Source organism: Myodes glareolus, chromosome X, assembly GCF_982192425.1.
Source record: "Myodes glareolus chromosome X, mMyoGla1.1, whole genome shotgun sequence".
Taxonomy (NCBI): domain Eukaryota; kingdom Metazoa; phylum Chordata; class Mammalia; order Rodentia; family Cricetidae; genus Myodes; species Myodes glareolus.
In genome coordinates this window covers 139,679,868-139,691,343 of record NC_142053.1, presented here as the reverse complement: position 1 = coordinate 139,691,343, position 11,476 = coordinate 139,679,868, and positions in this window count along the sequence as shown.

The window sequence follows — 11,476 nt, the reverse complement described above, 5'->3', positions numbered from 1 at the left end:
CGCCCGCTTGTTTCTTAGGTCCATTTGCTTGGAAAACCTTTTCCCAACCCTTTACTCTGAGTAAGTGTCTGTCTTTGTGGTTGAGGTGTGTTTCTTGTAAACAGCAGAATGTTGGATCCTGTTTTCGTATCCAATCTCTAAGTCTGTGCCTCTTTATAGGTTAATTGAGTCCTTTGATATTAAGTGATATTAATGACCAGTGGTTGTTGACTCCGGTCATTTTTTTTTTTTTTAGGTAGTAGAGTGTATGTGTTTTTCTTCTTTGATTTGTGCTTGTGAATGGTCGCTAGATGTTCGAGTTATTGTAGGTCGTGTTGGGAATGTTGGATTCCTTCGGTAGTGATTTTCCTTCTAATATTCTCTGTAAGGCTGGATTAGTAGCTATGTATTGTTTAAAATTGTTTTTATCCTGGAATATTTTGTTCTCTCCGTTGATAGTGAACAATAGTTTGGCTGGGTATATTAGTCTGGGTTTGCATCCATGGTCTCTTAGTTTCTGCAGTACCTCTATCCAGGATCTTCTGGCTTTCATGGTTTCCATAGAGAAATCCGGTGTAAGCCTGATAGGTTTACCTTTATAAGTTACTTGACCTTTTTCCTTTGCAGCTCTTAAAATTTTTTCTTTAATATTTATGTTTTGTGTTTTGATTATTATATGGCGCGGGGATGTTTTTTTCTGATCCAATCTATTCGGTGTTCTGTATGCTTCTTGAACCTTCATAGGAATATCGTTCTTTAGGTTGGGAAAGTTTTCTTCCATAATTTTGTTGAATATATTTTCTGTGCCTTTGATCTGCAGTTCTTCTCCTTCTTCAATCTCTATTATTCTTAGATTTGGTTTTTTTATTGTGTCCCAGATTTCCTGAATGTTTTGTGAAGAGAATTTGTTGGATTTGCCGTTTTCTCTGACCAGAGTATTTATTTTCTCTATGGTATCTTCAGAATCTGAGATTCGTTCTTCTATCTCTTGTATTCTATTGGTTATGCTTGATTCTGTAGTCTCCGCTCGTTTACCTAGGTTTTCCATATCCAGCCGGTTCTCGTTTTGTGTTTTCTTTATTGCCTCCATTTCAGTTTTCAATTCTTGGACTGTTTCCTTTACTTGTTTGATTGTTTTTTCTTGGTTTCTCAGGGTATCACTCACGGATTTACTTATTTCTTCAAACTTTTTGTTATATTCCTCATCCATTTCTATACTCATTTCTTCAAACTTTTTGTTATACTTCTCGACCAGCTCCTTAAGGGAGTTATTCATATCCTGTTTAAGGGACTCTATTGCTTTCATAATGGCACTTTTTTCCACTTCATCTGGGTTAGAGTGTTCAAATCCTTCTGTTGTAGGGTCGTTGGGATCTGATATTTTCATGTTGTTTTTCAGATTGTTGGAGGAGGTCTTGCCTTGGCGTCTGCCCATCTCTTCGATCAAATGCTCTCTATTGGAACTTCTGGTATCGGGTCAGGTTCCCTTGTTGGGCAGGGAGTTCACTGATAGAATGCCTACCTTTCCCCAGGCAGGGTATTGAAGCACAGGCACTCCCTCTTTCGGGATGCCCCTACAGAGCAGGCCCAGTGTGCAAGGCAGCTGAACTGGGGAAATTTTATGGCCTCAGTGGGAGGGGAGAAATATAGACATTTGTACCTGGATGGAAGCTGGGATGGCTGGCGGGAAGCTAGCAGGGTTTAGCCAGCAGAGCTGGATGACCTGGGAGTCTATGGGGTCGGGGAAAGTCCTACCTCCCCCTCACCAGGCCCCTGCCGCGGGCCCGAATCAACTCACCACTCCGAAGGCCCTCTGGATGAAAGCTGGGATGGCTGATGGGAAAGCTAGCAGGGTGGAGCCAGCAGAGCAGGCTGACCTGGGAGTCTATGGGGTCGGAGAATGTCCTAGCTCCTCCTCGCCGGGCCCCTGCCGCGGGCCCGAATCAACTCACCACTCCGAAGGCCCTCTGAATGGAAGCTGGGATGGCTGGCAGGGAAGCTAGCAGGGTGGAGCCAGCCGAGCAGGCTGACCTGGGAGTCTATGGGGTCGGGAAAAGTCCTAGCTTCTCCTCGCCGGGCCCCTGCCGCGGGCCCGAATCAACTCACCACTCCAAAGGCCCTCTGGATGGAAGCTGGGATGGCTGGTGGGGAAGCTAGTAGGGTGGAGCCAGCAGAGCATGCTGACCTGGGAGTCTATGGGGTCGGGAAAAGTCCTAGCTTCTCCTCGCCGGGCCCCTGCCGCGGGCCCGAATCAACTCACCACTCCGAAGGCCCTCTGGATGGAAGCTGGGATGGCTGGCGGGGAAGCTAGCAGGGTCTTAACATTTTCTTTAATTGATAAATCTATTTCCTCTATTACCGCACCAGCGCGGGCTGGAACCAAGAATCTCGGCGGAGGGTGTCCAGGTTGAATGAATTCACAGAGCATGAGGTTGAGGTAGAACAGCTTCTTTATTGTTCTGCTGGGGCTAGCTTTTATACCCTGGCACCAAATGAGGAGGGGGCTGCGAAGGGACTGTCACCTGACCCCAGCAGGGATCAAGGACCGGTCACCATGCACTCAAAATTCCTTTCCCAATTCCAGGAGCAGAGGGAATTTATTATGTTTTCTTTGCAGATAAGCACCTCAAATTGGGACAGGGATATGTAACTTGGGGCTGCAGTTCCCACACTATATAGTATCTTTAAAGCCGGAGATTTTTTCTTCCATCTCCTGCATTCTATTAGTTATGCTTGTGTCTGTAAATACTGTTCATTTACCCAGATTTTCTATTTCCAAAATTTCCTTAGTTTATGTTGTCTGTATTGCCTCTATTTCAGTTTTAATGTCTTGAATTTGATTGGTTTTTGCCTGGTTTTCTTAACTTTCCTTAAGAGATTTATTGATTTCTTCCAATTTTTTATTTGTCTTTTCCTTCATTTTTCAGAGGAATTTTTAATTTCTTTTTTAAGGGCCTCAATCATCTTCATGAATTTATTTTTAAAGTCATTTTCTCCTTCTTCACCTGCTTTGGGATGTTCAGGTCTCGCTATTGTAGATCCACTAGTTTTCAGTGCTCTTTATGCTGTTGAATATATTTTTGCACAGCAGTCAACCCATCTCTTTCTGCAATTACTAGAGTTGTGGCCTGGGGCTTTGGTGTTAGCTCTTCCTCCAGGTACACATGGGGCCTGTTGCTCTGGTGGGTGCTAATGTGGTAGGGGACGGTTGGGTGGGGGTTGTGGGGATGCTGCTGCTTGGCCACAGGGCCGCATTAGTTGGAGAAGGGACATAGGATGCGCCCCTGGCAGCTAGAGCCTAGAAAGTAGAACTGTGTAGCTAGGTGCTCAGATACTCAGCTCTTCTTCCAGGTGTAGATGGGGCCTGTGGTTCTGGTGGTTGCTGATGTGGTGAGGGATGGTTGAGGAGGATGCTGCTGCCTGTTCACTGGGGCTACAGTAGATGGAGAGGAACATGGGACATTCCCACTTGCACTAGGGACTAGAGAGCAGGGCTGTTCAGCTGGGAGCTTAGACACACACCTGCGATCTCTATTTTTAGGGAACTCTTATTAAAATGTTTCACATTTTTGACAGACATATTATGTCTTGTTCTTAGATTGGTATGAACAGGCATGGAATGTAATCTTGCTAAAATCATATTGGAAATGCAGAATAATCTAGGAGAAATGCATTTTATGTTATCTAAGCCTAAACTTCTGACCTTGCAAAATTCAGCTCAACATTTAAATTTTTCATAGACTTATATGTAAAATGAAAAACAATAGAACTTATAGAAGATAATGGAAGAAAATCTTAAGACAAGGGACCTGGCTAAGAGTTATTAATCTTGAATCAAAATCATGATTCATAAAAGAAAAAGTAAATAACAGACTTATTTATACATTTAAAAAGTTTTGAAAGTAGAGGCAGGAGGATCATGAATTTGAATCTAACTGGAGTTATATAACAAGACAGTTCTCAACAAAACTAAAAAACCAACTAAACAAACAAAAAAACTTAACTAAAAACAAAGACAAAATAATCTTATCAACCTACCCAACAAAGAAAATATTGAAATCTTTTGACACTTGAGAGGCTGACACAGGAAGAACATGAGTTTGATGTCCATGTTACCCTGGATTAACTAAGGAGACATTGACTTACAACACAAACAAACAAGAAATGAGCAAACAAGCATCTTTCGCTGTGATGACTCTGCCAAGGAGATGACAAGGCAAACTACAGAAAAAATATTTGAAAACCACATTTCTGAAAACATAAACGCACACTTATTATATGTACATTAATGTTATTTTAATTTTTTTAGACTTTTACAATTTAGCCATAAACAACAGGAATATGTAAAAGACACAGAAAGGAAACTTACTGAAAATAGCATGTGAATGGCACACACACACACACACACACACACACACACACACACGTTCAATATTTTTAACTGCACATTATGGTCTTGATGATAAATAACAACATGATTATTAGAACAGTGCTGGGACTCCAGGTGTTTGTCACCATGCATGTCTCCCATCTTACTTTCAGTTGATTTTTGTCAACTGTTTTTCATAGCAACAAAATTGACTGACATAGGTTACAATTGAAGCAGCACTGATTTGTGGCTAAGACAACAGAATTTTATGTTCTCATGTTTCTAGAGGATAGAAGTTTGAAATAAAGGTTTTGGCAGAGGTTTCACCTGAGCGTATCTGATCCCAATTGAGACATGGAAGTGTTCCATCACAGAAAACATCTTGCTTGCACAATACCATTATAGTCCATTCTTTCTCCTTGTTTTTTTTTTGTAGCGTTTTATTTTTGATTCTTTCCTTTGTATTTGTGACCTAACGTTTCCTTTAAATACAACACAGGAAAATTATGACCTAACAGGGATTATGACCTAACCTAAATAGACCCATTTTAGCCTAATTTCATCTTCAAAGACCCCATCTCCCTGTTGTATTGGGAATTAAAGCCTCAGTGTGTGAACTTTGTGGACATACACTTCATTCTTTCCAGCTGACAAAGATGGAACAAAGCTAGATCCCTTATACATTGCTGATGGAAAATGAAGCAAGTATAAACCATCTGAAAGACTAGTTTGGAAGTTTCTTTGTAAAACTAGAAGTGCACTTAATACACAATCTAGCAATTGCATTTTGCAACAGTAATCCCAGGTAAATTAATAATTTGTCTTTGCAAAATTCTGTAACATAATTGTTCATGACATTTTTATTTGGTGTTGCTCTTGACTAGAGGCAACTTCAGTGTGTTAATAGTTCAATAAGTGACTGTAGTGTATCATACCATGGAATCATAAATATATACAATCCATATATATCATATGTATATATATATATATATATATATATATATATATATATGAGGACACACACAAATATATATAATGAACTGACACATGTAGTGGTGAATGTCTCTAGTCTTGGGGAACTAAGGCAGAAGTGACACCGTGAGTTCAAGACTAGCCTGGACTTCATAGAAAGAACTTGCCTAGAACAACAGCATCAAAAACAAGATGAATGAACTATTAATACATGTGGTAAGTTAGATGCTTCCAAGGATATTTTACTCTGAGAAAAGTATCATGTCAAAAAGTCACATATTATATCATTAAATTAAGAAAAATTCTCATAATGACAAAACCACAGAGATGAAAACAAACTGGTGCTTTATGGGAGTCAAGAGCAGTGTGGGAAAGGATGTGAAACGGTCATGGTACTGGATGAGCAAGGTTTTCTTAGTGAGGGGCAATTCCATGTCTCCATTAGGTTCAGATTGCTCAGGATTTCTTGACAGTATTTGTACATGTATGAGATATTTGGGTATTAGAACACAATTCTACACATAAAATTAATTTATGTTCCATATATAACGATATAGATGGCCAAAAGACAATTTTTCTGGAAATAGGTTCTTAATGTGTAGCCCAGGCTGGCTTTGACCTTGTGATTTTATGAGTGCTTAAATTATAGGTACTACAGAACTCCAATTTTTGGATGAGGCTTCACCCTGTAATCAAATAGTATAGGAATACTTGTGCACTTACTGTCTTATCTCTTTATTTGGTTGCAAGAAGTTAGACTGTAGATCACATCAGTATGGCCTACTCTCCACAAACTAAGTATATCTCCTTTTTGATTTTCCCTTAGCTAGGAACCAAAATCTCTACAGCCTTAAACCAATCTATCTTCAGCAAAAAAATCCATTTGCATTGTACTTTGGAGAGAAATCAGCTCTCTGTTCAATCCACCCTCGGTAGAAGAGAAGGGCCCTTGTCCATCATACAACTTTCTCATTCAGTATTTGCTCTTCTTTCGGGAAATTCATATAAAAGATGGGCTATTGGGGCTGGAGGGATGACTCAGTGATTAATGACACTTGCTGCTCTTGCAGAGGACCAAGGAACAGTTCCCAACATTTACATGGTGGCTTACAGCTGGTTCCAAAAGATCTGATGCCCTCTTCTGACCTCAAGCACTATACATACATTATCCACATGCGTGCACGCAGGCAGAATATTCATCCAGAAAGTCAAGTCTTTGACAGATAAATATGAGCTGTAGCTTCATCAAGTCATAGTTTTGAAGCTGCAGTTCTCATTGGAATCAGCTAGAGTGCTTATGTGAAAAGAATCATCTGGGCCATTCCAGAGTTTCTAATGCAGGGATTCCATGGACTTCATTTTAAGAAGCACGGAGTTAGCTCTAGTGATGGCCTTTTTCAGCTGTCAATTTGACTGCATCTGGAACTAAGTCCCCCAAATAGAGGCCATACCTGTGCGGGATTTGTTTTTTTTTTTGTTGTTTTTTTGTTTTTTGGGTTTTTGTTTTTTGTTTTTTGTTTTTTTTTTTTTGGTAATTTGAAGTAGGAAGATCCACTTCTAATCCAGATCTTTGAGGTAGGAAGACACACTATCAATTCAGATCTTTTGAGCTGGGAAAAGACATGTTTTTAATCCAAATCTTGAGGTGAGAAGATGCACCTTTAATCCAGTTCTAATTTGGGTCATGCCTTCTGCTGGAAGCCAATATAACAGTGGTTCTCAAACTGTGGGTCACGACCCCTTTAGGAATCACATACCAGATATCTGCATATCAGATATTTACATTATGACTGATAACAGTAGCAAGATTATGGTTATGAAGTAACAATGAAATAATCTTATGGTTGGGGTTCACCACATCAGAAACTGTATTAAAGCATTACAGCATTAGAAATATCATAAGGACTTGGAAGAAGGAAGCTCTTGGCTATTTGCTTGCTTACCCTTGCCTTGCTAGCAAGTCCATTTCTTCACTAGCATCAGAGCCTACCTCTTCACGATTCTAGTGTTTGCTGAAGAAGAGCTGAAATATTCAGATCCATAGACTGAACACCTACAAGGTTCCTAGACTTTCCATTCACTGCTATCCATTGTTGAACTAGTTGGATCATAGCCTGTAATTCTAATAAATCCCCTTTCTATATACGTAGAGAGATTCATTCTATAAGTTCTGTTACTCTACAAAACCCTAACTAATACAGTCCTCATGTTATTTAAGTAAGTTAGGCAGTGGGTACTATTTAAATTTTCAACTAATCATTGCCTCCTGACTAGATTTCTGGAAGAAACAGACTAGATAGAATTGATTCTAACTTATCTTGGTTTATTCTTTCTTTCTTTCTTTCTTTCTTTCTTTCTTTCTTTCTTTCTTTCTTTCTTTCTTCCTTTCTTTCTTTTTTTGAGATGGGTTCTCTGAGTAACAGCCCTAGCTGTCTTAGAACTGGCTCTGTAGACCGGGCTGGCCTCAAACTCACAGAGATCCACGTACCTCTGCCTTACAAGTGCTGTAATTAAAGGCATATGTCACCACTGCCAGCCTGTACTTATCTTGTAGCAATAAGTGCTCCTGTAATGCACAGAGTTTGTATAATAGCCTGGTCATTTGGTGCTTTCAGCTACTATTTCTGTAATCACTTCTCACTGAGTGCTTCATAGTCCAGAGACAAGACAGCAATTTTACCTCTGGTGACACAAATGTACAGCACCCAGCAACAGATAAAAGTGCCACTCTTTCCCCATCCATGCTTATGTACCTGAAGCACAGATGCCAATTAGACAATGCAAGCAGCACACACTTTGAGTGTGCAAACCTTCTGTTCCAGAACACAGTTATTGATAGCTTTAGAGTGCTTGAACTAGAAGAGATGCTAATTTAGGATCATTTCTCCTAAATGTTTATGTAACTCATAAGTTGTATGTAAAGATGCAATGTAAGAATTCATACAAGAGAATTCTATTCTCACTGCACAATCAGTAAAATGACCAGTTTCTGAGTTCAGAAAGAAAACTTTGCTACATGCTAATGGTTCAGGTGAACCCTTTCAGGGTTCCCGCCTAGAGAAGTCTTGCTTTCACACAATTCTTAGCTTCAATTCATCATGCAGTAGTGGAACCCTCAGTTTTAAGAACACACATGGCAAAAGGAGGCTTGGATCATTGCGTGTGTACTCTTTGTGACCTCTGAAAGTCTCATTCTTATATTTCAGTTCCTATCCTATATCTTAAAAGATAATAAAGAGGGATTACACAAAATGTTATTGAGTGTCTCTTCTTTGCCAGCTCCATACTAGGCACATTGTCTAACTTAGCCTTTAAAACAACTTTGTAAAGCAGAGTGTGTTTTTATTACACGAGTCCTCTGGAAATCAGAGCCCTTGGCACGGAGTAGAAAGCTAATGCTTTATTTAGAAAGAGAGTCCTCAGGGCAGTGAGATTAAGAAAAAATGTCAACAGACTAGAAAGGCTAGAAAATGAAGAGGCACACTGCTGACTGTCTCATAATAGCCTTGAAAAGACACCCCAAACTGCTTAGTAAATCTAACCCTCTTAAACGTGGAAGGCAAACTCTTTGAACAAGATTATAGGGCCATCGTATTTGGACAGGTTCTACCTCAGAAACAAAGAGGAAAAAGGCAGATGAATTGCTTGCTGCCTATCTTTGATTTCTAACAAGGTTACCAGTTTGCTCTGGGGTGGGTGGAAATTCCCTCAGACCAGTTATTCTGGAAACTATCTTGTGGTGTGGTAAATTTCACTGAAGCAGTGACCTGGCATGTGACTTCCCAGCTCCCTATAGCAATACAATGCAGGCTGACAGAGGGTGGCCTTGTACCAACTGAGTCCCCTGGGAAGGCAGATGTTGAGAAGGAATTAAGAGTGCATGGGGTTTATGGGAGAGGTAATGCCTGTGAAAGATGAAGAGAGAGGAAGCGAAGACCAGACAAAGAAAAATTTCAGACTGTTAATGCAGACCTGGCATCAGTGAAAGGGAAAAGGGAGTGAGGCAGAGGAAAGAGAGGGGCAGAGTTTTCAACCCGATTCATATCTCACAAAGTCTTACACAAAGAAAGAAAGGGCCATCCTGCTACATTCTGTTGATGACTGAGGCCCTCCAGGAATGAGCACAGTTATTGCTTCAGAGATAAAGAGCTAACAGCTGGAGAGTGTCAGCTAATTGTGCTCTTTGTGGCTGATCAGCAGGTCTGTCCTCAAAGGTCTTCCGGGTCAGTGTACCCTCGTGCTTTCACTGTTGGCTGCAAAAACACCCGGACTAAGTAAGCCAAAAGCTAAGACTATTATGGCATGATTGTGGTGCCTGTAATCTCCATCGCTAAGAAAGCTCAGGCAGGAGGACGACTTAAGCACGTAAGTTTGAGGACAGCCCGGGCTTCATAGAGAGACACCGTCTCAGAATACATTACACAAATGACTCAGATGTGTTGTTTAGTAATATAGATATAGCCCTGGGGAGGACATAGTCAGGCAATTTCATTGTGACAAGCACATCACAATGGATACTTATACAAATTAGATGACTCTGCTATTACTGAGTGATACAGTCTTACACCTTGTTAAAGAAGTCCTGTGGGTACTGAAAGTTACCTTCTTGAATTTGCATGTGGCTAGCTGTAGCTCTCTTCATTGCTTTCGTAGGATAAAGTATAGTGAGTAGGTTAGCTAGCTTTCAGAAGGGAACACTTCCTTGACCCTCCATCTCTTAATTGTTTGTTCCTTGGTTTATTGATGTGCTGAAGTCTGAACTGTATTTTGGTTTGTATCTAAAAGACTGGACATACTCCTTACTGTCCAGATGTTTGTCCTTTAGCAGGAGAAGTTCCAAAAGCCTATGTTTGGTGACATATACCTGAAGATATAAGTAAGTTCAGGAGACTGTGGGCTCACAGAGAAGGGGCAGCTAACACAAACTGAGAAACCAGGGATGACTGGGGATGAAGAAATGTGACCAAATATATCATGAACAAATATTTTCCCCAGTAGAAGGTTGCAGGGAGGGAAATCTGGACAGAATTGCATGTGATGTCCAGCAGCAAGGGAATATATTGGTGTGTTTTATTTCAAAATATCAACCTGAAGTTCAAGGGTTGATATGACAAAAATTATGATTACAATTGGTATAAAATCAAATTATACAATTTATTTTTGGAATAATTTGAGGACCATTGCCATCAATTCTTCTTTGAAAGTCTGGTGGAATTCTCTGCTAAACCCATCTACCCCTTGGCTGGTTTTCTTTCTTCCTTCCATCATTTCTTTCTTTTTAGTTAGGAAACTTTTAATACTCTATTTCACTTCATATTATAGATCTATTTAAATCGTTTATCTGATTTTGATTTAACTTGAGTAAATGGTATCTATTAAGAAATGTATCCATTTCTTCTATGTTCCAACTTGATAAATTGATGTGGGATTACCCTCTGTATGCTATGAATATGTTTTATTACCATTGGTTAATAAAGAAGCTTTTTGACCTAATAGGACAGAATGTCTCAAGGCTGGAAGAGATATATATATATAGAAAGAGTAGGCAGAGCCAGGGAGATGCCATGTAGCTGCCGAAGGAGACAGACACTGGAACCATACCAAGTAAGCCACAACCTCGTGGCAATACACAGAATAATAGAAATAGGTTAATTTAGCTAGCTAGAAATATGCTTAAGATGTTGATTAAGCAGTGCTGTAATTAATATAGTTTCTGTATGATTATTCAGGTCTGGGTGGCCGGGAATAAACGAGCATGTTTTTTTTTTAAATATCCCTTATGATTCTCTGAATTTTTTCAGTTTCTGTTTTTATGTCCCCCTTCTCACTTATAATTTTGTTAGTTTGGAAATTCTTCCTCTGCCCTTTAATTAATTTGGATAAAGGTTTGTCAATCTTGTTGATTTTCTCAAAGAACCAACTCTTTGTTTCATTGAGTCTTTGTATTATTTTTGTTTGTTTGTTTCTATTTTTTGTTGTTCTTAACCCTTAGTTTGATTATTTCTTGCCATCTACTCCTTTTGGGTAAGCTATCTGCTATTGGTTCTTGAGCTTTCAGGTGTGCTATTAAGTTGCTAGTATAAAATTTCTTCATTTCTTTATGTAGACAATTAGTGCTATAAATTTGCCATTTAGAACTGCCTTTATTCTCTCTCT